Below are 26,096 nucleotides of genomic sequence, written 5' to 3'. Positions count from 1 at the left end.
AATGCACTTCATTTGTATTTGGTGCATGTCTTGCCATTTTTAGTTATTTTTAATGCAGACAAAGAACTTTCCCCAGTCCTTTGTGGCTGTGTTGTTTGTTCTGCCGGGTTTTTGCCAGAGCTGTTATTTTTAACAATTTTCTCTTTCTCTAATGAGTGATTTTTTTAAAAAACTTTGTTTCCCATTACTTGTATCTCTCGCATTTCATTAAATCAAGGCGGGCTGAGAAAGGGAAAAGCTATGAGAGTCATATTGTCTCCTGGCTAGGTTTGTCATATTTCTTCCTACAACTACCCCACGTGAGAACTAGCAAAATCTAAATGCAGGAGCTATTTCTACCCACACAATTAGACTTGCACATCATTCAAAAAAAACTACTAAGGAAAAAAAGGAAATTCTCGACTGTCCTATATGTTTTCAATACTTCATAATTACTTCTAAGCAACAATATCACCCTTTAAGACAGCTTGGCGAAGTTGTTGGATCAATGTCGCACCCCAGTGCTCAGGTTTGTGGGACTGTAAACTAGAATTCCCACTCTCTAATAGGTGTAACCAAGGCAGGCCAGAAGTGGACAACAAAATAAAAGGAAAGGATAACTCCAAGAACAAGAGCCTTCTGGAAAGGCGTCACGTAGTGTCGGATGCGTGGTCCGTCTGTGACAGAGCCCTTTGTTAACCACCCACTTCTCAAGCACCTCGCGGGAAGGCAGGGCTTGACAAACAATGTTCACATGATACAGACCTTTCCTGCTGCCTTGCTTTAAAAACATAATTCCCTCAACACACTGGTGGACTTTGGCCTTAACCATGGCAGAGCCAACAGCATTCTCTGCCTGTCTAATCAGGTTCACCTCTATCTGCTCTTTGACTAAGTGCTCTTCCCTCCCAGCATCAGGTATGGGACCGATTGCTGTTAATTAGTGCTTTCATCATCCCATATGAGAGTAAGAATTGATAATGAGGGTATAGTGTGGAGAAATTCCTGCTTGAGGCCCTAAGCAGAAGGTCTGTGACGACTGAGGACTGGTAGGAAATGTGGAAATCTTTCTCTAGGTTTCCCAAATGAACAGCATCTTGCCTGGATAGCATTTCCCATGCAGAAAGCTGCAGGTGTTGGTTTATTTCCTCTGGGGAGTTTGCGACCTGAACAGCAGCTGCATTTGAAATCAGGATTTTGAACATTATCAGCTCTTTCTTTCCAGATGTTCTTAAGATTTTTCCCTCACTCAAGCCTGAAAATGTTACAATTAAATGTCTTGGCTTTTTCTGAATGCTAATTTCTGTAGATAGGCCAACTCTTCAGTCAGTTCTGGAAATGTACTATAACTTAAATGGTTAATTCTCTAAAATTTCACTCTTCTGGACTAGTCAGTTTGGTGCAGCAGGTTAGGCTGCTTACTGCAATGTTTTTACCCCATATTAGAGTGCCCATTGGAGTCCCTAATATTTTGTTTCTGATCCAACTCCCTGTAAATATGCCTGGGAAAGCAGCAGAAGATGGTCCAAGCCACTTGCATGAAGTTCAGGGTCCTGGCTTTAGCCAGGCCCAGCAGTGGCCCCTGCAGGCAACTGGCAAGTGAACTGGGGGACAGAAGATCCCTGCATCACTCCGCCTCTCCCTTCTTTCACTCTCCCAGCTATGACTTTCAAATGAATAAATAAATCCTATTTTTTTTTCTATTGGCTCAAGTACTTATGCTTATTATTTTCAAGTTGAAATATTGTGTTCCATTCTAGAAATGGGTCATCTTGGCCAGCCTTATTTACACGCATTTATTAAGCAAACTAATTTTAAAATTTGATTTTGTAGTTAATATATACTTTCCTAATGGACTATTCAGCAGCTCTCCATGGGAGCACTTTCTGCTTCATGACTTCTGGAAATGTCCTTAATTGTCATACTGCTTTTGTTCCACAGAGTCTGTTTTGTGACTTAATATCTATTTTCTTATCATTAATAGTGCAGTTGAATACTTACTTAAATTTTGAAATCTGGTTGATTCTTTATAGACAATTTTAAAGTTTCTCTTTGGTGTTCCTTTTTCTCTTATTTTTCTTCTCTGGAATCACAATTTGTAAAATTAAACTGAGTTACTCTGAATGTTTTTCTATGATTTGTTATTTGCATGTTGAGAATTTACTGACATTCTGCTGCGTTTCCTACGAAGGAGGCTGTAACACTAATGTGTACGCCATTCGCTTCCCAGAGGTGAAAAGACATCTACTTGGAAGTTGTAGTCTCCAGAAACAAGGAGTTTACAGACTGTTTTAAATTGGGAATCAAGCCCCTCTAATAAGTGACAGTCCTCATTCACCCACAGTTGTATCTTGAGATTTTTGTGTTTAAATAAGCTTCTGGACAAAAATCTTGCCTCAAAAAACAAAAACTGAAATACAAAGATAATCATTTGGTTGCTTAGGATTTTACTTTGGACACCACCATGGCTCACGCAGAACTGAAAGAAAAAATGGCGTGTTTCACTGCCCGCAGAGCTCTGCGCACAGCCTTTATCCATGAACTCGAAGACCCATAGTCTAAACTGCAAGGGGGTCAAGCCCCACCCTGGGCTGCTGGGAGCCCCTCAGCCCAGCTTATCGCATCTGCCCCTGGGGATCTCAATGACAGCCCTCTGTATTTTAGGCTGCAAACAATCTTTAATGTTGAGGGAAGAAATATGTTTATTTTTTTTTTAATCATTTATTGTTTAACTTCAGTAATTACATTGTATTATGTGACACAATTACATAGATACTTGGGTTCTCCCCACCCCTCCCCAAACCCTCCCACCATGGTGGATTCCTCCACCTTGTTGCATAACCACAGCTCAAGTTCAGTTGAGATTTCCCCATTGCAAGCGTATACCAAACATAGAGTCCAGCATCTTATTGTCCCGTCAAGTTCAACGGCTTCTTAGGTATACCCTCTCTGGTCTGATGACAGAGCCAGCAGAGTATGAAATATGTTTATTTTTAAACTCACCTCACGTCTAGTCATTTTACTAAATTACCAACTCCAAAAGAACAGAAACTTTTTTTAGTTCAAAGGCATACATTCTAAAAGCTACTGTGCCTGTTGGAGAAGCATCCTAAAATGTTACTAAAAAGGTCTAAAACAAGACTTTAAAGACACATTTTCTGTAGGCAAAAAGCCACATATTACAAAAAAGTCACTGTTTTCCAGTAAGAGATGACTTTAATGCAGTTCTCATCACAATCTGTGATGGCTGTTTCTCCCATTCTGCAACACAACAAAATGACTTTCAAGTGTATTTGGGAAAAAATGCCAAATAATAACAAGAAATACAGAGAAGGAAGCAGAATGACAGGGGACTCAGTGGCTTTGCTATCTATTAAAAACTCAGAGAAAGTGACTAGAGACACGATGGTATCTTATGCCACAGGATGGAAAGCAGGGACGGGAAGCAGAACAGACACTGCTCCCGCTCTGCGGGTGACCGAGCAGCCTTTCTATTCTGCTGGTCAGAGACCTCTGCACACTACCAGGGCCATGCCAGGCGAGCGACAGGGCTGCTAGGCAGACACAGGGCCGCAACTCTCCGAACAGGCAAACCCCTAGACAGAGCAAGCAGAACATGCTGGTCCCCGGCGGCTGAGGGCCAGAAGAGGGGCCAAAGGATCCAGGGTTTACAAATAGGTTGTGGTGAGGCTCACACAACTCTGTTGTACAGCTTCCGTGGGTTGCATGGTGTGTGATTTACACCTTAATAATGATGCATAAAAAGAGAAAAAAACTGATAAACAGGGTCATTAGACTTGACTGTACACTGGAAGAAACATGTAATTATATTTGTACCTGATACCATTGGTATAACATGTTGCAGATGGATTTAAATATGTGTATATCTAAAAGCATTAGAGGAAGAACAAAGAAGTAAAGTCTCTTGGATAAAGGACAAGAAAGACATGTGGACATATGTGACTAAAAACCTGAAACAACAGCAACAAAAGTATGACCAAAAAAATACTGCAGACAAGATGAAAGGCAAATGGCAGACTGGGAAATAAACAGCTGTAGCACACAGAGCAGCTAAGAACTCAACAAAACACGAGTCCAATGAACTGACAATTCATATGATAAAGAAATGCAAGGACTAATCCAAACCTATGAAAATACACTCAATGTTCCCCAGGCTTCAAGGGGATGCAAAACCCCGCTGAGGTCTAGAATACAGAAAACAGCAGGCTCAGATCTGCTACAACCTTTCTCAGCTGGAAATCCGGGAAGAAGTTTTAGAATTTAGAAACATGTGCCTGTTGTCCTAACAACCCTCCACTTAGGATTCCACCTGAATTAAAGGCTGGTGTAGAAGAGGTTAAATGAGGCAAATACAAGGCCAAGGACATCAATGGAGTCCTTGACACAAGGAGGCAGGGCGCACCCAGTGAGGCCATCCAGGCCTGCTGAGGTCTTGGCCACACCTTCAGGTGGGCAGCACCAGCATTGCCCACCCATTTTCTAATTAATTAAGAGACCACCAATGGGGAACATCCTACCTGTAGGTTACCCGCCCAACAAGGAGGGGTCAGGGAATGCTTAAAACCCCAAGACCCTTCCTCAGACCTTTGGTGTCTCTCTCCCTCCCCTTCCGAGAGGCTCCCCACCTCCTGGCTCTCTCCAGAGGTGCTTTCCGCTTCCTCTCCCTTCCCTGCTCACCTGGTCCCTTCGCAAATAAACTTTTCCATCTGCAACAGATTCCCGGCTTTTTATTTCTATACTAAGCTGAGGAAAGAACCCACCGGGCATTTCTGGTAACCCCAGCAGAGTGAACTCCCATGCTATCGGTCAGGCACAAGGCTGTGTGCTAAGTCCCCAACGACAACACATGCCTCCCTGTGACTGAACTACATGAAACTGCCGAGATCAGCCACCTTAGGCCTAACAAAATGGTCACCTCGAAAGTCTCAACTGAACATGCATTTGTTACAAAGACCAGTGTATTCCCTCATTTCTTTCACAAAGATACTTAAAAAAAGAAAAGAAACTCAAGCAATTGTTATTCTTTAAAAACTGAAGCAAAAATCTGCAATGAAACTAGGAAAAGTTAAAATTCAGAAAGCATTAAGTCTTGACAAATGTAGCAATAGGAAGTCTTTTACATTATTGAGAATAAATTAGTGTGACCACTAATTACCGTTTAGAAAGTTCAACATGTGTGCAGCCCATGTCTTGGCAAATGAACTCCAAAGCATGTATCTCCCACAAAATCTCTTGGATAGCAGGCTGGGAAATCCATATAAAGCATCACTGCTCATTAGAGTAGAAAGCAAAAACAAGCCAGACACCCAGTGAGGCATAGTGGACAGATATACTTATGGGTAGCTCATAAAATGAAAGAGTAAGATTGATATCCTAGTCAAGAACAGATAGCAAGGAAAATGAGTTACCTAAAGCAATGTATGGCCATCTAGATAAATCTCAAAAATGTTGGGCAGGGGGCCTGGCGGTGTGGCCTAGTGGCTAAAGTCCTCGCCTTGAAAGCCCCAGGATCCCATATGGGCGCCGGTTCTAATCCTGGCAGCTCCACTTTCCATCCAGCTCCCTGCTTGTGGCCTGGGAAAGCAGTTGAGGATGGCCCAAAGCTTTGGGACCCCGCACCCGCGTGGGAGACTCGGAAGAGGTTCCTGGTCCCGGCATCGGATTGGCGCGCACCGGCCCGTTGCGGCTCACTTGGGGAGTGAAACATCGGAGGGAAGATCTTCCTCTCTGTCTCTCCTCCTCTCTGTATATCCGGCTTTCCAATAATAATAAATCTTTAAAAAAAAAAATGTTGGGCAGGGCCTGGCGTGATAGCGTAGTAGTTAAAGTCCTCGCCTTAAACGTGCCGGGATCCCATATGGGCGCCGGTTCTAATCCCGGCAGCTCCACTTCCCATCCAGCTCCCTGCTTTTGGCCTGGGAAAGCAGTTGAGGACGGCCCAATGCTTTGGGACCCTGCACCCGTGTGGGAGACCTGGAAGAGCTCCTGGCTCCCAGCTTCAGATTGGCGCAGTACCGGCCGCTGCGCTCACTTGGGGAGTGAAACATCGGAGGGAAGATCTTTCTCTCTGTCTTTCCTCATCTCTGTATATCTGCTTTTCCAATAAAAAGAAATTTTAAAAATTTTGGGCAAAAATTCCAAACCACAGACGATGCATAGCTTCATTTCTTTAAGTGGGTGTTGCGGTACAGTCACTTAAGCTGCTGCCTGAAGTGCTTGTGTTCTTTTCAGAGAGCTGTTTTGAGTTTCAAACACTCCACTTCCAATCCAGTCCATGCTAATATGCCTGGAAAGCAGAAGACGATGGTCCACAGGCTTTAGCCCCTGCCACCTTCGTAGGAGACCCAGATGGAGTTCCAAACTCCCGGGTCTGGCCTGGTCTAGCTCCAGTTACTACAGTCATTTGGAAGGTAAACCAGGACATGGCAGATTTCTTTTTCTCCATCTCCCTCCCCCTCTGCTATTACTTTACAAATAATTAAAAAAGAAACAAAATCTGAAATGCAGGAAAACTGAGTAACATGAGGGATCATCCATGAACGACTGAAGTCTAAACAAAAACTGAACAAACTTAAGAGCCCGGAATACAGCTTTCCCTGTGGGGAAAGTGGAGGAGGGGAGGGTCCATGGAGTCACGGGAGGTTTGAAAGGCAGAACCTGAGATGGGGCGTGTGTGATGTAGAAGATAAAGCTGCTTGAGACACTGGCATCTCACAGGGGCACTGGTTTGGGTCCCTGCTGCTCTACTTCCCATTCAGCTTGCTGCTAATGGCCTGGGAAAGCAACAGGGGCCTGCTTGGGCCCCTATACACACATGGGAAACACAGAAGAAACTCCTGGTTCTTGGGTTCAGACTGGCCCAGCTGTGGCCTTGGGGTTAACTAGTGTTGTGAAGCAGCAGAACCAAGATCTCTCTCACTCCATCCCTGCCCCTCCCCTCCCTGTCTGCAACTCTGCCTTTCAAACAATAACTTTTTCTTTAAAAGGGGGGCAATGGACCCCTTTCTAGAGTAACCCACAGAGGAAGATCCCTGAGATCTAGGTCTTCCCTATGTCAGTGTAATTGGAAAGTCATCTCCTGCAGTAATTTTATAGAGCACCAGAAACTGTAGAATAAGCAGAAAGCCCCAAGTAAATGAACACACAGATTAAAAGCTGAAGTCAACTTGGGAACATTTTAAGCTGCCAAATTATTGCAAAAAGTAAAGGTTATGTTGGTTTTACTTTTACCCTTTCACTCACTCTAAGATTGATTTAAATGGCATCAAAACTCCAACCTCGCCTTACAGAGTTTTCAAGCAAATTTGGGGGGAGGAGAAATGCCTGTTTTCAACTGTTGTACTTGAGCCCCCAGGGAGACCAGCAGGTCAGGTGGAGTCCTGATGTGTGGCTGCTGAGCAGCTCCAAGCATTCTCCAGAGGGGGGCACTCCAGAGAGGGGGTGGTGGTGAAGGAAGAGCATCAGAAAGGGAGGAAGTCTGTCCTGACTTCCTGGCCCATACAGCTGCCTGAAAGGGGGTGGGGGATGCCCAGACTGAATCACTGCTCCTTCAGCTCACCCGCTCCTCTTCCTCTGCAAGGATTATTTTCAGTGCTGGAGTCTACTCTGTTCTATCTGCTGCTGTTGGGAGGCTCATACATGATCCAATTCAGTAGGATGCTTTTCTCACAGGATATCCTGTATCAAGTTAACTAAGCAAGGTCAGAGGAAAAGGGTGATTAGACAACCTGAATGCTTGTGCTTTTTAAAAGGGAAGGAAAAGACAAAAGAGGCAAAATAGCTATAGGTCAATGATCACCCCAAACAGACCAAAACCATCACATTGAATTACCTCACAGTTACAAATACAATTGATTTTCAGGTGTCACATTTTTACTTAATTCTAGAAAGTTCCATGTTGAGCTCAAGACCTGGTAATGTAGGTGCAGACAATCAAGGAGCTAAACAGCTTTAATCACTCCCTTCAGCAAATGAAGGAAGGCAAGTTAAATTAACTTGTTATAGTTGGACATTTTTTTCCTCAAGTTGCACAGACTGCTACTTAAAAAGATCAGTTTTACTGAGACATACCGTGAAACCATAATGTTAGCTCTTTTAAAGTATATAATCCAGTGATTTTTTTTAGTATGTCCACACTGATGCTGTAGAATAAAAATGGAGTAAACATAGCTCGCTACTAAGAGCTTGCAGGCCAAAAGGCCTATGTGATTTTTAGCACCAATGCGCCCCAATTCTCATGAGTCAAGACCCAAGTCTGGTTATCTCACAGACGGCTCCAAGTAATTAAGTGGGTGGCTACCTTAATTGCTGAACCAGAGAAGAGCCACGCATGGGGGGTCCAGCCGATACAGGTAGGGATTGTATGATATTCACCCCCTTCACCTTGCACGCTACTGCCCCTTTTCAAGCTATTGTGGACTGCCCCTATAAAAACTCTGAGAACGTGCTGTTCCGGGCCACACCTGGTAAGGGGTGAAGGGCCTGGCTGGCTGGTCGGTCAGTCAGTCAGTTGCCTCGCCTCTCCTTTATAATAAAACTTTGCTGTGACTGTCACTGGTGAATGTAACATTCTGTTTTAGTGGTCGAGTGGCTGCAACAATGCAGCCATCTCCACTACCAAATTCTTTTTTTTTTAAAGATTTATTATTATTGGAAAGCCGGATATACAGAGAGGAGGAGAGACAGAGAGGAAGATCTTCCATCCGATGATTCACTCCCCAAGTGAGCCACAACGGGCCGGTGCGCGCCAATCTGATGCCGGGAACCAGGAACCTCCTCCAGGTCTCCCACGCGGGTGCAGGGTCCCAAAGCTTTGGGCCATCCTCAACTGCTTTCCCAGGCCACAAGCAGGGAGCTGGATGGGAAGTGGAGCTGCCGGGATTAGAACCGGCGCCCATATGGGATCCGGGGGCGTTCAAGGCGAGGACTTTAGCTGCTAGGCCACGCCGCCGGGCCCCTCCACTACCAAATTCTAAAACATTCTCATCACGCTCTCCACCAAAAAAACCTTCATGCCCATTAAGCCACTTTCCACTTCCCCCTCCTTCTTTCCTCCATTCTCTAAAAGCATGACTCTATGGTCTTGTCTATTCTAGACTTTTGCAACCACAGAATAAGCATATTGTTGTGTCTGGTTCTTTTTCTCTTAGCATGATGTTTTCAGGGTTCATCCATGTTGCAGCACATACCAGTATCTAGTTCCTTTTTGTGGCTAACTAAGCCGCCTTCTGCATCGTCCACGATGTTGTTTTTATCTGTCAGCGGGTGGACCCGGTGCTTATTTTTGGTAAGGAAGAAAACAAAGCTCCAGAAGCAGAAAGAATCAGATTTCAGCTCTGAACTCAACCTTTCCAGGGAGCAGTAAACCTAGTGTGGACCGGAACTGCATTCAGACCTGGTTTTTGGAAACTGCACTGCTCCTGGAGGTTAACACGAATGTCAGCTGTGCTCAGAAGGACTTAAAATCATTTTTCTTATACTATTAAGGAGGAAAGGAGGAGGAAATAAATGAAAACAGTTTAGTAACAGCCACCAGCTGGTAAGCACTCAAGCACACTGTTACAGAGCAGAATACTCCATGATACAGGAACAAACCATTGCTGCATTCCACACAGACGTGTCTCATGTCACTACTGAGATTTGGAGGGGAGAAGGAGCATTCCAGGGGGCAGGAAGAAATTTCTGGAGGACATATTCATTATCTTGATTGTGGGGATGATTTCACAGGGATCTACAGTTAAAAATCAGTAAATCCTATACATTACATATGTGTCAGTTGTTGCATGTCAATGAGACCTCAATAAAACTGGGAAGACTTCTAAAATGAGTCTATTCAAACTCATCAAATCATATACATAAAATGTCTATTTTTCAAATCAATTATATTGCAATATCTTTGCTTACAAACAGCTATATCTACCAAAAAAAGCGTATTTGCAGGACTGCTGTAGGAAAAACAACACTGCCTGCATTTTGCACACACTCTTGCAATTAATTTCACAGCAAGTCAAATCATTCTCACTTCACACACATGGAAACTTGAGGCTGACAGAGTTCAGTGAGTTGCCAAGGTGGCTGCAGAGTGGTAAGCTGAGAACTCTTCTCCTTAAACCTGAAGTCCATGCCATGTCTTCCCATCACACTGCCTCTCGCTGCTCCTTCTACGACCCAGCCCTTCTCATTCCCAAGCCAGGTCCACACAGGAGGGCCACACAGGAGGATCCTGTTTTAGACTGTATTTGCACAGCTTGCGACTATCATTTTACACTGCCACAAACCCTTCTCTCCCTGTGAGAACTCACCAAATTCTGCTGACTTATTTTCAGTGGATCAGAGTGGAGTACCTGAGTGTGATCCCTGGCTCTACCTCCTGACTCTAGGTCCCTGCCAATATAAACCCTAGGTGACAACAGACATGGCAGAAGTAATTAGGTCCCTGACACTCACATGGTAGCCCTGGACCAAGTTCTTGGTTCCTGGATTTAGGCCTGCTGTGGAAGGTATCTGAGGAATGAACCAGCAGATAGGAGCTATCTGTCTCTCTCCCAACCACTCACCAGGCCACTCAACCCAAGTATTATGCTTTTCTGGAATAGTAATCCTCCCTTTGACTACTGGAGGACCAACAATGTGAGCTATCGAAAGTTGCTGTAAGGGATCTAACCACTTTTTGCAGCAAACTTGAACAATGAGTTGAGGCTGCTATCCCATTCCTGAATAGCACAAGCAGAAGTTTGGCTTCTTACGTCGGGTGCTTCCCACACAAGCATCTCTCACCACACAAACAACTGAACTCTGACCGAACTGATCACTGTTTTTATGCCTATTTCAACATACGTTATGACCCCGATAAAGAAAAAGTAATAGGAATGTGAAATTTGGTGAGAAATCTTTTTTTGAAACACAGCTACAACTGTTTGGAGGTAGTGTTGCTTTTCCTTCCTCAGAAAACATTCCACATGCCCTACCTTCTCCATCCTAGTCCTCCTGACTCCGTGTCCCAGGAGAACACCATGCTTCTTCGCTCTTGCCTCCCAACAGTGTTTGGCTGTGGCGAGCATGAGTGCATGAGCAAGAGAGGAGAGGGGCCAGCACAGCAGTGTGGTAAGCTAAGTCTCCTCCTGTGGCACAGGCATTCCATTTGGAAACCAGTTCAAGTCTCAGCTGCTTCACTTTTTTTGAAAGTTTTTTTTTTTTTTTTTTTTTTTTTATTGGAAAGGCAGATTTGCAGAGAAAGGAGGAGAGAAAAACCTTCCGTCTGCTGGTTCATTCTCCAAGTGCCCATATTTTGGCCAGAGCTGAGCCACATCCGAAGCGAGGAACCAGGAGCTTTTTCCAGGTCTCCCACGCAGGATCCCAAGGTTTTGGATTGTCTTCTACTGCTTTCCCTGGCCACAACCCTGGAGCTGGATGGGAAGCAGAGCAGGCAGGACACAATTTGGCACCCATGTGGGATCCCAGTGGATGCAGGTGAGGACTTCAGCCACTAGGCTACCACCCTGGGCCCCTGCTTCACCTCTGATCCAGCTCCCTGTCTATTCCCTGGGAAAACAGCAGAGAATGGCCCAAGTGTTTGGACCCTGCACCCATGTGGGAGATCTGGAAGAAGCTCCTGGTTCCTGGCCTTGGATTAGCTCAGTCCTGGCTGTTGTAACCACTGCAGAGTGAACCAGAAGATGGAAAAACTTTCCTCCCTCTCTACCTTCTTTTCTTCCTTTGTCTCTGTTCTTTTCTAACTTTATCTTTCAACTAAAAATAAAAATAAATCATTTTTTAAAAGAGGGGGCAGGGAGAGAGAGAGGAGAATCAGCTTAACTGTATTTGTTTCCAGGGGTCCCTACCTTCAGGGTCACCATAATGTGGCTGCATCCTATTTCTGAAGTCACAGCTCCATCGGGGAGGTCTGGTGCCTGCTGCCCTGACCCCTTTGGGCTAAACAGGTAAAAGAGCTCAGAAGAGCTGCACTCTGTGCATTGTATGTCCTCCTCCCTTGTCTCTGTAGATATTCTCTTTATTTAAAGAGCTCCTAAAATTAGCCAATATGAGGATGCCAACTGGTTCTACTAGAATCAATAATTCCGAGAAAATCCTGAAGGTATGCTTTATCTAGAACCTATTTTAACTCCTTAGTTTAGAAGAAAACCCTGAGATTCACGGGGTTGAGAGCAAGCCTTGGTTGCTGACGTGTGGGGTAGAGCTGGCCCAAGGCACTGCCTTGGCCTCAGGTCAATTTGCACTGGTGATCAGGGAAAATAGTGCAAATTCACTTAGACTTTGAGAAGAGTTACGGGTACATTTCACATACTTGAAAATGTGGGAAATGGAGGCGAGCGTTTGCCCTGTGGTTTAGATGTCAGCTGGAACTCCTCTATCCTATATGGGACTGCCTGGGTTTGAGTCTTTGACTCTGTTTTCTGATCCAGCCTCCCGCTACTGCAAACCCTGAAAGGCAACACGTGAGAAGTCAACTCTTTGGGTTCCCTATACCATTTGGGAGACTCAGACTGACTTCCTAGTTCCTGGGTCTGGCTTTGGCCCAGCCCGAGACATTGCACATATTTCAGGAGCAGATAAACACAGGCAAGTCTCTCTCTCTCTCTCTCTCTCTCTCTCTCCCTCTCTTTCTCTCTCTCTCTCTCTTTCTCTCTCACACACACACACACAGCTTCCCAAATAAAAATGTGAGAAACTCTGTTTGCTAGGTCACATTTCTGCACACTTCTAAACCATATTTCCATGCTGCTTTCAATCTTTTTGCATATGGTATTTTATTCAGATTGAGACTTTAAGTCATTTATTTTGTTCAAATGATCAAATATAAAGAAAAGGATGTTAGATACCAAAAAAAAAAGTAGACTCATTGGCAGATCTGATTTCAGAATGGTGCTGTCTGCATTCCCCTCAATGAGAGGTTATTATCATACACAGTGAAAAGTGTTGTAACAGTGAAATCTTGGGGATGGTGCTGTCGCAAAATGCTTAAGCTGCTGTCTGCAGTACTGGCATCCCATATGGGAGCTCGTACATGGCTTGGTTGCTCCTCTTACGATCCAGTTACCTGCTAATGAACCTGGGAAAGCAGTGACAGACAGCCAAAGTGCTTGGGCCCCTGATATCATGTGGGAGATCCGGATAAAGCTCTGGCTTCTGGCTCCTGCCTTCAGCCTGATTCCAGTTCTAACCGTTGCTGTCAGGGAGTGAACCACTGCATAGAAGCTCTCTTTGTCTCCTCCTCGTTTTCTCTTTAATTCTACCTTTTAAATAAACCATTTTTAAAATGTGAAGTCAAGCCTAAGGTACCATGAATAAGTTATAATATCAAATAGGGTTTTTGTTGTTGTTATTTTGTTTTACTTAGAGCTTAGGTCAAGATTATAATTCCAAGCCCGGCGTGATAGTGCAGCAGTTAAAGTCCTCATCTTGAACGCGCCCGGAATCCCATATGGGCACTGGTTCTAATCCCAGTGGCTCCACTTCCCATTAAGCACCTCAACTGGGAAAGTAGTTGAGGACGGCCCAGAGCTTTGGGACCCTGCACCCATGTGGGAGACCCAGAAGAGGCTCCTGGCTTTGGACTGGCTCAGCACCATCCATGGCGGCCACCTGGAGAGTGAACCATCAGACGGAAGATCTTCCTCTCTGTCTCTCCTCCTCTCTATGTCTGCCTTTCCAATAAAAATAAATACAAACGTTTAAAAAGAAAAGATTATAATTACTTTAAGGAAAAACTAATCTGATCCTAAGCCCCACCCTCAGAGTCACCTTAACTCCACCAGTCCCAAATGCAGTGGGACTAGAAGAGCTGCTCACTTTAAAAAAAAATTTCTCTTTCATAAAACAAAATATTATTTGATATGGATCCTAAGAGTTTTTCCTCTGTGAAAATGTTAAATTAACATGAGAGTTAATTTTCATTCTATTTATTTTATAGGGTATGTGTTACAGAATCAGACAGCAGTTATAAAGCAGAAATCCATGCAATTAACCTGAGCCAGCAAGGTAAGACCTATCTTTGTATCTATTCTGAGTATCTATAATAAGTTAAAAGTATTTGGAAGGAGACCTTAAAAGAGAAATCTGAGGAGCTCTGGCAGCTTCCATTAGATTCTGCATAATGCCAGATGGTTCCTCACTTGTTTTCCCAGTAGTGGGGATTTCCTTTGTGCAACTTGTCCTAACTCAAAGGAGCTTATCAATGAATAATACCATCCTACCTTGGCATCACATTTTACAACTCACAAAGCTCTTTTCTATTCATTATCTCAACTGATAATGTCCCAGCACATCCCCCCACTCTATAAAGAACTGGTTTCTCTCAGCAGACTAAAACGCCATTTGCCAGGATTTGCATAACCTCAAGAGCACAAAGGATGAGCTCTCTCCTCTGGAAGAACCTTCAAACCCTGCATGGTGACACTCCCACATTCTGAACTAAACCCTTGGATCTGGGCTAACATCCTAGTGCATCCTGTCCTGAGCTTGGGACAGTTCCTCACCTCAGTGGCTAGCATAAAACAGATGAAATGGGACTCAAACAACCAGGGCATGTGGTGAAGCGACTGTTTGCCCACAGGTCCATCCCCTACAGGTGACCTGGGGACCCTCCAGACTGCACCTGTGGGGGCCACAAAGGTGTCTAGTGTCTCTTGCCCTCACAGTGACCAGTGTGGTCTGTTTCAAGACTAAGACTTGGACTCTGAGTTTGAGCCTGTCATGGGTCAGCTGTGTGACCCCACAGCAAGTTACCTAACCTCCAGGAATTGCAACTTCCTCCTCTGTAAAAGAAACAACTCTGGTATCAGAGGGCATCCAGAGGCCAGAGTGAGACAACGGGCTCCAGATGACTGAGCAGCATCTCAGAGAGGTATGAAGGTTTATCCCCTAAGCTGCGCACCGCAGCGCCATGGGGGCCGAGATGATGCATGGACGTTCTTCACTCGCAGCTCCTGAGCCCCGAGCGGCGTCACTCTGGCTCTGACATTACCACTCTCTCAGTTTGAAAAGGCACACTTCAAAAAGAAGCTTCAGAGAATGTCTCAAAATTACAAAACTTAGTTCTGGGGAGAAACTTGCAACAGACGGTACCAAGATCCCTCTCACACCTCTTCAACACAGATGAAGCTGGAGGTGGCAAATTTTGGGAGTACATAAGAGAAACTTACCAGGGATTGTGGCCAGAGTTGGTCACTGCCTGTTTTTACTACGTGGATTTTTTAAGCAAATTTTTTACATACATCATTTTTTATAATTAAGGTGATTTTGTAATTAATTTTTTAGTAAAGATTTTTGTCATAACAAAATGCCAACATTTCAAGCAAGGTTATCACAGAAAAAGAATGTCACCCTATACTTCTTCTACTATGTGCTGCGTACAGAGCTTTCAACAAGTTCTTGCTTAGAGGACACACTAAATATTTCTACTTATTACCCACCCAGCAAAGTGAACTTTGCTTCATTAGAATGAACCTCTCATCTCTATGAATGTGTTTTTCCAGGAATCATTTTGTGAAGAATGCTCTTTACCACCTGCTGAAGATAAGGTTTTGCTCTTATTCATATACACATCAAAAATGAAACCTACCTTTTAAATTCATAAACCATAAGGCACAGTGCATGGGGCTTGCTTTCAACTCTATTACTGCTCTCCTTGTAAATGTATTTCCTTGTTAACATCGCAGGATGGTAGGCTCCTAAGAATCATAACATTTTATAGCTGTGGGTTTGCATGATATTTTCTAAGAAATTAAAGGTTACATAGAAGCATATGCCAAAGCTAAAAGAGAAATTTAAAGAGTATTTTTTTTAAATGATGCAACAGCTACAAAGTTTGGATGCTATGCACTGGCTAAGTGCTATTCTGGTTGCCTAGTTACATCTCTGCAGCAAGATTAATATGGCTGTCTCTGAAGCCAGAAGAAATTTGAAGCCCTAAATTTTTTAATTAAACCAAGGATTGCCTGCAAAGCTTGCGGGCATCCCTTACAACAAGTCTGCATTAGGTAATGACCCTTGGGGATGTCTAATGAGAGATTTTAATAAAATCGGTTGCCTTGCTCCCAATTCATCCAAGTGACCATGTCTGGATGCTTCACATATGATCATTTCCAACCGCAGTCTACCAAAAAACTGTCCAACCTGGTGCACAATATAGCTTCTCATGATAGGAGGAAGGAAGGCCAGTGTTTTTAATTGTTAAACTTAAAAGACAAATTTTTACTGTGATCACCTTTGCAAAGTGTAGGTCATTCTATGGTTTAGTAACAAAACCTCCATACTTCAGGCAGCTAGCGTCACAGATGTTCCTTCTTCACCACTTTGAAGGTTTCTCTATTAGTTCTGCTTTGCAGACACCTTAAAGTCCAAATATCTTCTCTTAATAGTGGAATGTAAGGGAGTAACAATGTCAGTCTAAAATTTAACATAGGTATGTTGAAATGTATACAAACTTCTTTCAGCATATGAAGGTAAGAACGGTCTTTTTTATATTGAAGTTCAATCAATGTTTGGTTTGTCTTCAACTGAGGTGAAAGTCACACAGAAAAATTAATCATTAACTATTTTAAAATATAAAATTCAATGGCATTTAGTATATTTACCATGTTGTATAGCCTCTATCTTATCAAAGACATTTCCCTTGCCCCAAAAGGAAACAGTCCTTTTGATCACTTAGGCACATCTAATTTCTAATTTATCTTTCAAAAAGAATAAAAGAATCTGGGTTTACATTACAGCATAAAGATGTGATTTGCATTCATTTCATCTACAACATGTTGATTCACACAAACCAGCAGAAGTTCAAAAATAAAAGAAGGCTAGTCTTAGTAAAAATGAACCCAGAATTGTAAGTTATGGAAGGAAAGAACCCAAAAAGGAGAAACATCCAAATAATTCACAGTTCTTTCCATGACCTATCCTTATCAGAGATTCCCCCCTCAATGGCTAGTAGTACTAAGCAGTTTTAAAGATAAGGACAGTAAGAAAAATTAAAAGAAAATTCTAGAGCCAGCATTGAGGAATAATGGGTAAAACCACTGCTTGCAACACCAGCACTTGACATGGACATTGGCTCACATTCCAGCTACTTCACTCCTGATCCAGCTCCCAGCTAATGACCTGGGAAAAGCAGGAGAAGGTTGACCCAAGTGGTTGAGCCCCTGCAACCTAAGTGGGACACCTGAAGGAAGATCCTGCTCCTTGCTTTGGCTTCGCCCAGCCCGGCTATTGTGGTCATCTGAGAAGTCAGTCAGTGGCTGGAACAGCTATCTCTTCCCCTCTCTCAGAACTCTCTTTCAAATAGAGAAATAAACCGGAAGGAAAGAAGGAAGGCAGGCAGGCAGGCAGGCAGGCAGCAGGCCTTGGATCTATCAAGTAGTACATTTTGGAAGACAGGAAACAATCACATACATTTTTTTTTAAAGGGGAGAACAGAGAAAGCAAAGCGAAAGACTGCTGACTCCTAAAAAAGTCAAATTCTATTCTGGAGAAGTTAATGTAATGCTATTTCAGATATGAGGGGACTAGTTCCTGAGAAAATGGAACTAAAAGGTTAAGTTGATCTTGAAATTCACACATACAAGAATTCCTCAATAATGGAATCTCATGTCATGAAGATACTATGATGGGTTTCAACATTTTTTGCACCAAAATAAACTTCTCTTTTAGTTCTATTTCCTATGAACTTCTTTGAAGAACCATACCCAATTACAGTTTTCTTTGCCTAGCCCCAGTGGTTGCAGGGGTGGGGAAGTTACCTTCTACCAAGGGCCATTTGGATATTTATAACATCATTCATGGGTCACACAAAATGACCAACTTAAAGCTTAGCCTGTTAGAGATTCACTAAATTTCAATTCCTGCCTGCTGATGCTTTGTCAGAACCAGACCAGATGTTTCTCCCAGCTTGGATATTCCTCATCCCAGGCATGAATAAAAATCTTCAAGTAACATATACAGACATGTAAGGGAGGTGTTCCTGTGGCCCTTGGGAGCCCTCATTTATCAGTCTGGCTTTGCTGTGGGTGACATGAGGCAGAGTGTATGATGGAAACCAGGAAGAAAGGCTGGCTTACCCAGATGGGGCAATTTTACATCAGAGTTAAACTACTACTGGTTACTTTCTTTTGCTGGGAGGGCAGAAAGTACCAAGCTTTTAAAGTCAGATAGGGCTCCAAGACTTTATCCTTTCCAATCCTCTTCCTGAACCACGTAAGATAAGTCTTCTTAACTCTTATCTCTTTCTCAACAATCCAAGCCCTCTCACCAGGGCAAAGTCCCATCTTGTCTTACAGAAGGGAGAGTGAGAAGTAAGAGGGCTCCATGCTGCGTGGACAAACTTGATTCTTCTTTTAATTTCCCTCTATGTTATGGAAAAATTTAGAGAAACCCCATGGTCTCACACTAGAGGACAGAGACCATATCTTGTGATTTTGTCAGTGTTTCCAGTTCTTAGTTCTGAATCTTGGGGTTTTATTTTGCAGTTGGGTTGGGCAAGCACGTGAAGCTGTCTCTCAGTCTACCAGAGGACTAACCCCAAGACCACCGTGGGCAACAAAATCTGCAGCTGCTCAAAGTCCGTCATAAAACAATGCAGTGTTTACACTGCACTTACATTTGCACAGGACTTACACACACGCTTTCTCATTCTTCAAATCATTTCTAGCTAACTTACAATATCTAATGCAACATACATGCTATGTCAACAGCTACTGCACTGTATTGTTTAGGGAATAATGATGAGGGAAAAAGCCCTGTACCTTTTTTCAGTACAGATCCATAGTTGAATACTTGGCTACAGAACTCATGAATATGGAGAGATAACTGGATATCTGGATTTAGATTTTCCAATAGAATTAGATTCACCACTAATTTCAATCTAAATCCTAGGAGCTGTCTTTATCACCTTGTTCAGTCAAAACTGATGTTTCCATAACTTATTAACATAACAGCTGTTCTCCACTAGGGGCATGTCATTAGCAATCTGGAGTGACTGGCCTGGATTCTCCCACTTTAAGCATTGGAGACCCCTCAGTCTTGGGATAGCTGATGCTCTACTGCTAGGCCTGGGACTGGACTTCAGATCTGCATCACTGGAGGGACTGATGTGGACAGGAAGGGACTTGCTACAAAAATAGCCAAACAGTTTAAACTCTCCACCCAAAATTTTCAGCCAGAGTCCACTCCCAAGACAGCTTTCAAAAACCATCCTTGTGATCCATTTCATCCACAAGGCAAGAAATGGTGTCTTACTTGGTAGAGGTGACCTACCTGAAGTCTGAGGGAAATTAAGCCACAACTAGAACTAGCCATAACAAACCCCACTATAGTGAAGCTGAAATATTATGTTATTATTCCCTCCAATTTCAGCAATTTAGAGCCTAATAAATAACACATTATATGACAGGTAGACATAACACCATCAAAAAAACAAAAACAAACAAATCCTCGCATTTCTTTGGTCCTATTCAAAGATTTTGGCACCTGTGCACTGCTGGTAAACTCTCCAAAATCTGAGAAGTGCTAACAGCAGCACTCCCTCCAGAGGCCACACCTGGGATACCAGAAAGTCTGGCCAGGAAAGGGGCTGTCGGACTTCAACCTGTTCATCTGATCCAATGCCCGATGCTCCAAGAAAACCAAAAGCCTTCAGGACCTGGGCCTACAAAATGGGAACTGTAGGGACAAGAACTGGTTTCATCATCTCGGGAATCCCAAACCATCTCCATCCTATATAATTAAATGCGAAATGATCCCACCTCTGCTATCTGGAGCATTTCTAGCTTTCTTGAAAGTTAATGGCCTCTCCCTGAGGTCTCTGCCCTAATGTCTGAGCCCTGTGAGCAGGTAACCTCACCTGGATCCAGGGCCTGAGAGGGCGTGACAGAGCAGCTAGGTTTAGCCACGTGTGCCCAATTTATCAGACACTTCTTAAAACCAGAAAGCTTTTTCCTGCCTGGGTTCAGAGTAAAAAGAAGGTGTGGCTTCAGGATAGAGACCCAGAGGTGCCAAGCTGCTGGCTCTGAAGACACAGGAAAGAAGCCTGCAGAAGTCAGACAGGGCAGGGCAAGGCATTCTCCCCTGGAGCCTCCAAAGACAGCCCACTGATGACGTAGAATTTCACCTACTGAAATGCAAGGTGACACATCTGTGCCCAGCCACCAAGTGTCTAATAGTTTGTTACAGAAGCCATTGAAAACTGATACATCCACATCCTTCACAACTATGGCTGTTGAATTCGCATGCTGCCTTAGTAGTATTTTCCCCTCAAACCTCAATGTTTGACCAGGTCTTACCTGGTGTTTAATTTGCTTCTCTGTATAGATTTAAAAAAAATAGATTTAGTACCAGGTCAAATATACTTGAAATCCCTCTGACAACACAAAACAATGCCTCCTTTCACTTATCTATTTTGTTTAGCTTCTTTCTTTAGTTTGTTAGCACAGAGATTGTTGACACAAAACGAAGCATAACCAGCACCATTTTGAATGAAGGAAAAAACGTTTTTAGGTGTGAGTGGAAAATGACAAGTATCAACTTTAAAGTTGTGTGTTAACACAGTAGTTCTCAGTGTCTCCAGAGGGCCCCATGGCAGGATACCAAAAGACACAATATAAACTATCCCATTCAATGTGCCAATGATCCCCACTGAACAAGCTGCTTGAATTGATTTGAAAAATTTAAGTTTACAAAGGCACTTCATAAAGTTTGTGGAAAATGGAATTCAAAGATAACTATTTTGATGCAACAAAAACTTTCAAATTCTGGCATAAAGTTCACAACACACATTTCTCATGAACTTTCTGAAGTATCTTCCTATTTATTAGCATGAAAGAAATGAGCACAAACATTAGAAAAAGAACATCAGATACATATAAAACAGTCTTCATTGTTAGTAATACCTGAGACAGTGCAGGACTGCCTCTGCCCCACCTGGAAGATGGTAGGAACTTAATTCCCAATGAACCTTATTAAACAGCAGCAAAAGTCGTGCACGGTCTCCAAGGCACGCAACACAAAAAGCACTTCCTTCTAATAAGCTCTGGCCCTGAGTGTGCCGCCCCTGCCCTCACATTGAGATCCCCGGGGAGTACCAAGGCACTGCAGTTGCCCTGGGCTCTCCCCTGCGACTCTGCTTCAGCAGGTCTGCACATTAGTGTTTTTGAAGACTTACAGGAGATCCTTACTCTGCAACCAGAGCTGGTGTTGCCACTCGCAGCACTATGCTCAGGAGGGAGTAGCTCTCAGCTCACACCTGGGGGGGAAGGGGGTGGCTGCGCTAGAAGCCTGAAGGGGCTCTCCTCGTTCTCTATCAGTCAGTAGCCTGACTGTCACCACCCATTTTATCCACCTGAAGGGACATCCAGGAGGTACTGCAGATGCCTTCCCTTTCTCCTCCCCTTCACTCAGCGATTTCAGCAATTCTGGTGAATCCAGCCAGTATCTCTAGTCCCAGCATCTCCTCTGCTGCTTTATTCTTTACTTAGCTGCCAACCGATTACTCAGAGTGTGCCCCTATTCAGCAAACAGGCCCCAGCTCCTGGGCATGGCATACAAGGTCATGCCAAGCTTTCTTGGCTAGCTTCTTAGGCCCTGTTTCTACAGTCTGCCACTCTCTGGCCATACCCCTGGTTACTCTACATTTTAATGGGTTCTTGGAAGACATTATACCCAAAGGGGGGTATCTGGACTTCCCATGTGATTCCTTATTCATGGAATGGGATGCTCTCCTTCTCATACATCTTGGTGACTTGAGCTTCTTGCCCAACTTCCCGCCAAGCTGGTCCTCTCGTGCAGCACACACAGGTGTACACTGTGCTCACAGCATGGACATCTTCCTCCCGTGCTTCTCTGTGGCACTGAGTAACTCCAGGCAAGGCCTGAATGTTGCTCATGCTCACATCCCCAGCATCTGGTATCCATTTTTTGTTCATGCATTCAGCAGTCTTTTTAAGTATACAACCAGTACCAGATATGTTGGCTACACTCTCCGGGCAAATTGTGAACAAGCTCAGCCCTATCTCTGCTTCCGTGGAACTGACAACTTCAAAGAGTTCACAGAAAGGGGGAATTCGAAGAGAAGTCCATCGCGGTGCAGAAAAAAAGTGAAATTATTTCATGCATAGTTTTTCATAATGTGAAGACTTTTATGAAAACCCCTAATTTGCAGGGACTTCAAATTTTTGCATCAAAATAAACTTCTCTTTTAATTCAATCTCCCAATAGCCTTTTGGAGTCCCCTCACATTCCTGAAGGGGAGGCAAGATCAGAGTAAGCACTCAGAGCAGGAAGGTGCATCAGAGGGTTCGGAGCTTTCCTCGCTGTTTTCTGTTCTCAGGATTTTAGGCAGTAAACAAAGGTCAAAAACAGGCTTCACGTGTCCAGATCTGATGCTCTTAGCAATGAGTTGGGCAAAACTAACCTTGCCATCCTAAGGAAAGTCTGCTACCTAGTAAACGTCTTATACATACTTGCTAAAGGAATGATCGGATGAATGACTCCTTTCAGGAAACCAGCGGGGGCAGGGGATAAGCAGGCTTTATTTTTTGTTGGCATTTGGCTGTATGTACTAAACATGTCGATAAACCATTAGCAATCCAACAATCATATTCAAGTTGTCATACAAACCAGTAGGGGAAGGAAAGAGCCTTGCAGGGGTGTAAATCAAACCATCTGGGCCTAGAGTTTATTGGACCTGGAATTTAAGGACACGGGAGTTTGTTCACTATTTCCTCCACTTTGGTATACATTTGCAAACGTTTAGGAGGAAAGCAAATTTTAAAATGGGTATGTGTGGAGGGGGAATTCAAGAACTGATTACAGGAAACTGTGTCTGGTTGGGGTGAACAAACATACTATGCTCTGCGTCAGGATCATGGTGACCTTTCAAATCAACATAAAGACTGAAACGGCTTCAGCTTGTCCCAAAAGCTGAGGCAGCATCGCCAAGGAAGCCAAGTTCTCACTGTGTCTACAAGACACAGAATTTACCCTTCCCTGGTTGATCTACCCTGAGGGTCTGTCTTGACAGGGTCTATCCTCAGTGTCTGCAACTGATTAATCATGTCTGCTACCATAAGGAATATATTTTGTTAAGGCAGTGACCTCAGCAGTTCTCAAATTGGGTTTTAAAAGGAAAAGAGAGGGCCCGGCGGCATGGCCTAGCGGCTAAAGTCCTCGCCTTGAACGCCCCGGGATCCCATATGGATGCCGGTTCTAATCCCTGCAGCTCCACTTCCCATCCAGCTCCCTGCTTGTGGCCTGGGGAAGCAGTTGAGGACGGCCCAAATGCACTGGGACCCTGCACCCTCGTGGGAGACCTGGAAGAGGTTCCTGGTTCCCGGCATCGGATTGGCGCAGTACCGGCCCGTTGCGGCTCACTTGGGGAGTGAATCATCGGATGGAAGATCTTTCTCTCTGTCTCTCCTCCTCTCTGTATATCTGACTTTGTAATAAAAACAAATCTTTAAAAAAAAAAAAAGGAAAAGAGAAAATCTGTGTGAAAACTTGATCTTAACTGTCATTAAAGATGGTTATTTTTTTCTTTAAATCCTGAAGTCATGTCAACAGTGGGGGAACACCAAAACGCACGTAGAAAACATAATTAATCATGCATGAAAACAGACTTTGAGAAGTGCATAGAAAATGAATTATCATGAAAAAGTATGCATGGATTTCAAAATTTTTGCATCAAAACAAAGGTTTAAATCCAGTCCCACAAACTATCTGAAAAGCACCCTTACACTGATTAGACTGGGAATATTTCCATAAGATGTCACGTGCTTCAACACTTTCATCCACAGAACCACTTAAGATCCCTTCCTTCTGAAGTTTTTGTTAGATTCACAAATATCCCAGAACAAAAATACTGCAGAGTTCTTACCTCGTCAGTTCCCAAAGCCTAGTGCTTCACTGGCAGCTCTGGCTGTTGAGAAAACAGAGGAAAATGCACTTAAAAAAAAGCAGAAATAAGAAGACACTTAAGAGCTAAAAAGACAGCAAATGAACATTTCTGTAAGAAAAAAAAAAGGCTGACAGCAAAGGCAGGCTTACAATTCAGAACCTAGAGACAGACACATTAAGTCCTTTTACAGGAGAAAGAGTGAGTGAACCATCCATTGGTTCACTCTCCAAATGGCTAAAACAGCTGGGGCTGGACTAGGCTGAGACCAGGAGCTTCTTATGCATCTCCCTTGTGAGTGCAGGGCCCGGGACTTGGGCCGTCGTCCTCTGCTTTCCCAGGAGCATTAGCAGGGAGTGGGATTGGAAGTTGAGCAGTCAGGACTTGGACTGGTGTCCATAAGGAATGTTGGCAAGTTATCCTGATATGCTATAAGCTTTCCTCCTGATCAAATTTGACATGTTTCTAGCGAGAGCAAAGCAGTAGAGACAGAACATACTCTTGTCCAGGGCTGGGATACAGGTAGGTTGTGTGCACCTGGCCTTTTAGAAGGGTACAATGGAAGAGGTCGGTGCTTAGAAAGTATCCTTAGCACCGAAAGCAACTACGGCTGTTAATAAGTTGAAACACCCATTCCCAGAGCCACTAATGACCCTCTTGACTGCTGGGTAGAGTTGGCCTAACACTGCCTGGTGCCTAGCCGTGGTTCGTATCTGAGCAAGTTCCTATGTGGAGAAGCATCTTCACTCTGGAGAAGGCTTAGAGCTACCTGCACCCAGGGCCTTGCCCAGGCCTCAGGGAGTGCTCGGCCATTCCTGTTTCACTCGATTGCAGGCCACAGGGCTGTCTCACATCTAAAGTGTTCAGATATGTGGTGGAAATTAATCCTCCAGAGGTCCTAGGGCCAAGTGAGCAGCGACGTCTCTGGAGATCTCTCAGTGCTCCATCTCAGTCCCACCAGTTCTATTCCCAGACTACTATCAAGGGCCATGTTTTTAGATGAGCCAAAGTTATTAAAAGATCATTATCTCATGATTAGTGACAGCAAAGGGGGAAAAAAGCCAAGGGCAAAAAAACAACCTATTTTCAGATAATGAACCATAGGGATAATAATTACTAAATGGGACTTGGCAAAATAAGCCTGTTCAAGGGTGTGCGGGGCCCAGCACTCTGCTGTGTAATTGCTGACAGTGTACATTGGCCCAACCTCCCTGGTCTCTCGGAGACAGAACTATGTGCCCAATCATTGTTTTAGTGATGCCATTCCTTGAGTTTAACAAAAAAAAAAAATTTTAAATGCAGGCAAAGAATTATTGCCAAGATCTTAGAAATAGTCTAATTATTAATAATATGACCTCCTAAGGAAAATAAAAACTCCACATGATGAAACAAATCATGGTCACAAAAATTTAATGATCAAAAAAATGTACATGATATAAAACCAAGTGAAAACAGATATAAAAACCAATTTTAATACATATATAGTTACATATACAGTAGTTCCTCTTTATCCAAGGTTTCACTTACAGAGGTTTATAACCTGTGGTCGGCCATAGCACAAAAATATTGAGTGGAAAAATTTCAGAAATCAACTCTTGGTAACCCATCCATGGTGGTCTAACACTACAGGGTCTGCATCACTGATGTCACCTCATCTCAGAACACAGCCATCTGCATCATCTCCCAGGAAAAAAGAATGAAGACATCATCATACGATATTGTGAGAAAAACCACGTTCACTTAACTTCTCAGACGGTATGCTGTTATACATGTTTCACTGTGGTTCTTATCAATTTCTTACTGTGCCTAATTCTTGCATTGAACATCTTAGAGACCCCCAGTGTCCATCAAGAATAACGGGAAACTGGGCTGCCCAGAAGCTCAATGGACTAATAATAATCCTCCTCCTGTAGTGCTGCCATCCCATATAGGTGCCAGTTCAGAAAAGCAACAGAGGATGGCTCAGACCTTTGGGCCCCTGTACCCACGTGGGAGGCCCTGAAGAAGCTCCTGGCTCCTGGCTTTGGATCAGCTCAGCATTGGCCACTGTGGCCATTTGGGGAGTGAAGCAGCAGATGGAGGCTATCTATCATTCTCTCTGTAAATCTGCTTTCTTCTTTTTTTTTTTTTTTCTGCCGCCACTGCCTCACCAAAATCTGCTTTCAAATAAGAATAAATAAATCTTTACAAAATGAGGGGGGGG

The 26,096-nt window shown here is 43.7% G+C and overlaps 1 protein-coding gene across 9 annotated transcripts in view; it reads right to left on the bottom strand.

Moving 5' to 3' along the window:
- GNG2 (G protein subunit gamma 2) overlaps positions 1-26,096 on the bottom strand; it is a 127,584-nt gene that overhangs the window by 63,753 nt on the left and 37,735 nt on the right. For 3 of the 9 annotated variants that reach the window (XM_058666432.1, XM_058666437.1, XM_058666438.1), the window contains exons 2-4: positions 23,876-23,917; positions 7,543-7,677; positions 1,981-2,241 (exon numbers count right to left, since the gene is read on the bottom strand). The gene's annotated coding sequence lies outside the window, so the exon portion shown is untranslated. Of the gene's footprint in view, positions 1-1,980; positions 2,242-7,542; positions 7,678-20,288; positions 20,440-23,875; positions 23,918-26,096 lie in introns of those variants that run through there. The other 6 variants (XM_058666433.1, XM_058666436.1, XM_004584820.3 and 3 more) reach the window with 4 other exon arrangements.

Source organism: Ochotona princeps, chromosome 6 (genome assembly GCF_030435755.1).
Source record: "Ochotona princeps isolate mOchPri1 chromosome 6, mOchPri1.hap1, whole genome shotgun sequence".
Lineage (NCBI taxonomy): Eukaryota > Metazoa > Chordata > Mammalia > Lagomorpha > Ochotonidae > Ochotona > Ochotona princeps.
Note: the sequence above shows the minus strand (reverse complement) of the source record. Positions and strands in the feature narration are given on the sequence as shown.